Source organism: Heteronotia binoei, chromosome 1 (assembly GCF_032191835.1).
Source record: "Heteronotia binoei isolate CCM8104 ecotype False Entrance Well chromosome 1, APGP_CSIRO_Hbin_v1, whole genome shotgun sequence".
Classification (NCBI taxonomy): Eukaryota; Metazoa; Chordata; class Lepidosauria; order Squamata; family Gekkonidae; genus Heteronotia; species Heteronotia binoei.
In genome coordinates, this window is record NC_083223.1 from 103,696,752 (window position 1) to 103,702,806 (window position 6,055).

At 46.0% G+C, this 6,055-nt stretch overlaps 1 protein-coding gene across 1 annotated transcript in view; it reads right to left on the minus strand.

Annotated features, from left to right (window-relative positions):
• Positions 1 to 747, minus strand: part of HS3ST5 (heparan sulfate-glucosamine 3-sulfotransferase 5) — a 294,869-nt gene extending 294,122 nt beyond the window's left edge. Inside the window, exon 1 of the mRNA XM_060238341.1 lies at positions 154 to 747. The gene's annotated coding sequence lies outside the window, so the exon portion shown is untranslated. The remainder of the gene's footprint in view (positions 1 to 153) is intronic.
• Between the last annotated feature and the right edge of the window lie 5,308 nt (positions 748 to 6,055).

A 6,055-nucleotide genomic window follows, 5' to 3' on the forward strand; every position in this document is an offset into this window, starting at 1 on the left:
GCGAGGAAAAGTCCTGCGGAGGGAGGGCGTGGAGAGCAATGCCCCTCAAGCTCCTACCTCCCCCCCTCGCGTGCCTTCCCTTTCCCCTGCCTCACCCCCCTCGGCACGTTCTCCCCCTCGTTCGGGGATGACGCCCTCCCCCGCAACGTTTACCGGGCATCCTTGGCAGGGAGGAAGGTCTGGGAGGTTTCCCCGCAGAAGCCGAGGACAGCCGACGCGGGAAGCCGCTGGGCGCCAAAGAAGAGCCGGAGAGCGCGCGGGAGAAGTAGTGGAGTTCAGGAGGAGGCGTTTGCTGCACATCCCACAGCGGCTGAAGCCAGGTGCAGCAGCGGCAGGGCTCGCTCCCGCGGCGCAAGCACAGCGCACCCGGCAGCGGCGGCGGCAGCCCGACTCCCTTCTCTTCCAGCCTCCTTGGCTTGTGAGGAGCAGAAGCAGCAGCAGCAGCAGCAGCGCGAGGCGGCGGCGGAGGAGGTGGGGCTGGAGCACATTCTTCTCCTCAGTTCCACACGCAGCATACAAACTCTCTCGAGTTCCAGGCGGGGAATTCGCCCTCCCTCCGCCTTCGCCAGGCAGCCGCAAACATCACCAGCCGCGTGTGTCTCTCTCGCCCCTCACGCGCAGCAGTCTCCTCCTCCTCCTCCTTTCGCCCTGTGGCGCTGTTTGGACGCCGCTCTCCACGGCCCGTGGCACAGTCAAAACATCAGCGGCCCGCGCCTAGCAGCCCGGGCGCCTCCTTCTCCCCTGCCAGGCTCGGAGGCATTGGCGACCCAGCTTTCCCCCTGCTCCCGCCGAACCAAGCTTGCCACCCACTCCCACAGGGTTGTCAGCGGCGAAACGGGAAGCCGCCCAGCACGGCGCAGGTGCTTGGCGAGGACGTGAGTGTACAGGAGAGAGGCGGCTGAAAGCTCCGCCGGGATGAAGCAGCTTTCTGTGGGCCGCTGCTGCTGCCGCCGCCGCCTAGCTCCCTCCCGGCCTTTCGCCCCAGTAAGCGCAGGAGTCGAAACACTCGTTGCTCTTAGCGAGTAGGCTGCGGCTGCCGCTTCCCTGTCAGGTTGACTACCTCAGGCTGTTAGGCGCGCTTCCTCTCTTGCTCCTGAGGGAGGCGGAAAGGAAGCGAATTGTAACAGATGCCAACCCTGCCACAGATTGGTTGGCAGATTCGGGAGGGGAGGGAGCGCACATGTCCCCCTATGGCTAAGAGGAGCTTGGCAGGGCTGGGATATCCTGACTCAGCACATCTGATCCCTGCAAGCCAAATGCTATCTGTGCGCCTTACTGATCCACACGGCAAGTCCAGGGCGTCAGTGCTGGTGGCACACTAGAAACAGCCTAAGGCATCTTTACACCTGAAGTGAAAAAAAAAGGTATGATTCTCTCTGAAACAAAGCCCCCTCCCCCATACACACATTTTTCTTTTAAAGGCAGATGATGGTTGGAAGCAGGCACCTGAAGCAACTCCCTCACCTTGTGCTGTTTTAGGATTGGCCCTAATTGTCCAGACTGAGCACATATAACTACAAAGAACAGAGGCAACTCTTTTCACTTGTGGGCATTCATGTCATAATCCAGATGTGTCTATCCTTCCTTTCCACTAAAAGAAAGGTGTCCAGGAAAACAAAAATATGCATCACTGAAACAATAAAAAATTTAAAATATATTATTTTAAACAACAAATGCAGCAACATTCAAGCTGCATGTCCTTCCTTATTCACCTTCCAAATACTTTGTGGAATAGCACTGTTTTAACCTGACATCTGAAGATAAGGATCCCTGAGGAAATAGCCTGATGAAAATTGTTTCATAGTGTGGCCACAACCGCTCACAAGTTCTTTACATTTTTCTTGCTTTCACAACTTGCTTGCACACAAAGCAAAGCCCCATCTAAGGTCTCTAAGGTAGGCTGAAATGGTCCTTCAGTAATTTAAAGATCATCACCAGTGAATGGTATCCAGAAACAGACTGGGAATCAGAGAAGTTAACAAAATACTGTTTCCCATGGTGGATCCTCTCCACCTTATTTTAAACCAGTTGTGGACAGACATCAACCCCCGCCCCCCGCACATTACAATAATTCAACATAGATGTCATTAAAGCATGCATACTGTCTGATTCACTTACCAGAACTTCTGGCAAATTAGCCTAAGGAACAAAGACACTTCTGGTCACCTCAGCAATCTGGTCCTAAAATGAAAGTAGGTCTCGAATATATCACAGCTACAACTCCGGTATTTTTCAGGGAGAGTACTTCTCCATCCGGTATAGTTAATCCTACCTCCACATCAGCCATATTAATAACTAACAAAACTTCTGGTTTTTTTCTGAATCAAGTTTTAGTTTGTTTGCCTGCATGTAGACTTTCGTTAGCCCATGATACCAGGCAAAGAACTACTTGCCTGGAATCTGATGGAAAGTGTAGACATAACTCAGTGCATTTTGATTATATTCAACTCCAGAACTCTTGATGAGCTCACACAACCTTGAGCAGCAGTACTTCAGCATCACCATCCAATACGTACCCATGAGGAAATAACAGCACTGCCACAAAATGGATCTTCTAGTCAGACTTTGGTTCTGCAGTTCAGGAGAACTGGTTGATGATATTGAAAAATAATGACAAGCCCTTGCTTACAATCAAGTGCAGTTTTCTATCCTGAAAAGAAGATTTCCCCATCCTCTACTCCATAACAACTTAGGAACTTCAGCCTTTCCCCAATGAATTCAACTGAAAAATCTTTTTATTCCTTGTGAAGGTGTGGAGATGCTAAGCACGACTGTGGATTTAGCTACAATCTATGGACTACTTCTGTTCTGACATACACACACACAAAGTGCTAATTTTGTGCCTCCTGTTGAGTCAGATTTCAGGCTGCCCCAAGAGTTAATAAGTCCATATGTGGTTACTTAAGAACATAAGAGAAGCTGTGTTGTATCAAGCCAATGACCTGTGCAGTCCAATGCTCTTTGTCACACAGTGGCCAAAACCCAGGTGCCATCAGGAGGTCCACCAGCAGGGCTAGAATTCCATAAGTGCTCCACTGTTAGCCCCACCCAAGCACCAAGGATACAGAGCATCACTGCCTCAAACATAGTGTTCTAGCTATACCTTCTAGCTAATAACCACTGTTGAGCCTCTTTTCCATATGTTTATCCAATCCCCTTCTGGAGCTGTCTATGCTTGTAGCCAGCACCACTTTCTGCACCATTTGTTAATTGCTCTTTGGCTGAAGAAGTACTTCCTTTTATCTATTCTAAACCTACTGCTCATTAATTTCATTGAGTGCCCATGAGTTCTTGTATCGTGAAAATGGGATAAAAGAATTTCTTTCTCTACCTTCTCTGTCCCATGCATAATTTTGTAAACCTCAGTCATGTCACTCCTCAACTATTATTTCTCCAAGCTAAGGAGCCCTAACTTGTTTTACCTTTTCTTAGAGGGAAGGTGTTCCCCTTAACAATTTTAGTTGTCCTATTCTGCACCTTTTCCAGTGCTAGAATATCTTTTTAAAGGCATGGTGACCAGAACTGTACACAGTATTCCGAATGAGGCTTCACCATAGATTTTTACAGAGGTATTATGATACTGGATGATTTGTTTTCAATCCCCTTTCTAATAATCCCCAGCATAGCATTTGTCTTCTTTACTGCAGCTGCAAACGGAGTCAGCCTCCTCAGCGAGTTATCTATGACTCCAAGATCTCTCTCCTGGTCAGTTACTGCCAGTATATTTTTTGCTCCAATGTGCATTACTTTTCATTTGCCCATGTTGAACTTCATTTGCCACACTGACACCCACTCGCCCAGCCTTGTCAGATTCCTCTTGAGCTCCTCACAGTCCTCCCTGGTTCTCACTGCCTTGAACAACTTATTATCTGCAAATTTAGCCACTTCACCACTTACTCCCAACTCCAAATCATTAATGAACAAGTTAAAAAGCACTGGACCTAGTATCAAGCCCTGCAGTATCCCACTGCTTACCAATTTCCACTGTAAAAACTGCCTATTTATACTTGCTCTCTGTTTTATGTTAATTAACCAGTTTTTTAATCCACAAGAGGATTTGTCCTCATCTCATGACTGCTGAATTTACTTTGGAGCCTTTGATAAGAAACTTTATTAAAAGCTTTCTGGAAGTCTAGATAAACAATATCTACTGTGTCACCCTTATCCACTTGTTTGCTCACCCCCTGAAGGAACTCTAAAGGTTAGTGAGACTTAATTTTTGGTAAATATTTTCATTGCCATATAGAACAGACATGTGGGGTGAGTAAAATGCATTAGCTATGTGAACATATAAGTTTAGTAAAGAAGATACAATGTTACAGAAAAGTAAAGTGGGTAAGGTCAATGCTATGCTTTCCCCTTGACCAAAGCAAGGCAGTACCTAATAAATCATTTTAAAACTTTATTGATCTGGGAAATAACAAAACTGTAAACTTGTCAGTTTGACAAGTAATCTGCCATAGTAATACATCACAATAGAAATGGATAACAGACATAAAAGGCTACAACAATAAAATATTCAATTATCCAGAATTTCTTGGCCACCCTGTGTATGCTCATATGCTCATGATTTTAGGCTTTGGTAGAACAAAATCAGGGCATTCAAGAAGGATTTAGGATGCATTTTAATTAAATTAGGAGCATGGTATGACACAATTTATAGTAAATATATGTCCCTGGTTTGGGATCTGTGCAATTATTTTAGGGGACAAGAGAATTAATTTAAAAGTTCTGTCATTTTTGAGTTCCACATACAATATGGAATGATTGCAGTCCTAGGGGCTGGGGAAGGAATGAGGGTGAGGAAGAATAGCAACATCACAAACATAACTGGAGAAAAATAGGTTATAGCTTTTATTGAACATGATTGCAGGAACATAGGCACAGCATAGGGGTGGATCTAGCAAGGAGTGACCCACATGCCATTCAATATATCCCCATTCTCCCAGCCCATCTGCTGGAGGAGAAAAGCTGGTGAGCCCTGGATCCCACATAAGTGCAAGTCACTGTGTGGTTTCCTTGTCTCCTGGTGGTGAGAGCCAGCCAACAGCCCTGAGCCATTGTACGGCTCCATCCCCAGGAGTCCTTAAGGGAGTCCTCAAAATGGGGACTCTAATGCCTGCTCAGACCAATGCAAAGCCTTCCCTCAGCCCCACTCCTTGGCCTGAAGCTGCAAACATAGCCCTGCAAACAAGTCCAGGCTGTTGTTTTTTAAGATAGCAAATAATAACAACAAAAGTAGTGATTCTGGATGTTAGGCAGGGCCAACAAGCTTCAATAAAAATGACATTTAAAAAAAGACCAACTCAAAAGCTTGACTAGCCAAATGTTAAGAGTTGCTTTCATTTGAGCCTTTGCTTTTACTGTGCCTTATTTAGCAATTTTCTAGTGTATCCTTTATGAGCGAATTGTTGACAGGGTTGGTGGGTTAGTTGCTAAATAAAATTTATTTAATTCCCATATTCACACTCAGGCTGCAGTTAGACAAGAAGTTTGATCCAATATTGGTGCTGTTCCCTTCCAGATTTAAAGTGCATGATCAGATAGCAACATCTGCCTCCCATTCCTCAGTCATTGACATCCCATTCTGACCCACCTTCAAAGCAGAGTTATTAGTCACTGAGGAATGCTTTCACCCTGGTTGTCTGAGCTCCCTTGTTATGAACTGAAGCCAACTGGGAAGTGTGAACTTTCCTGTCCATTTCTGCCCCCACCCTTTTTGAATCAGGTAGGGATATATGTATAAGTGTACAATCGCTCCTGGGTCATCAATCACCACGTGTGTATTATTTACAGTTTATAGACATTTCTCTCTGTGTGTTTCTTATGAGAGCTTCTCTAGACTGTTTTTTTTTTCTTAAGACAACCTCCAGGGCACAGTTTCAAAACACTTCCCCCACACTCGAGTACATATCCCAGCAGCCTCCTCCAGCAACCCCAATGGCCACCAGCTACCATTCTGCCAGAGTTTGAAGCACTGCTTCCCATATGTGCTTATACACATGCTCAGAAATGAGAGGAAAAAAACCCTGCCTGACCACTCACTCCATGGTTG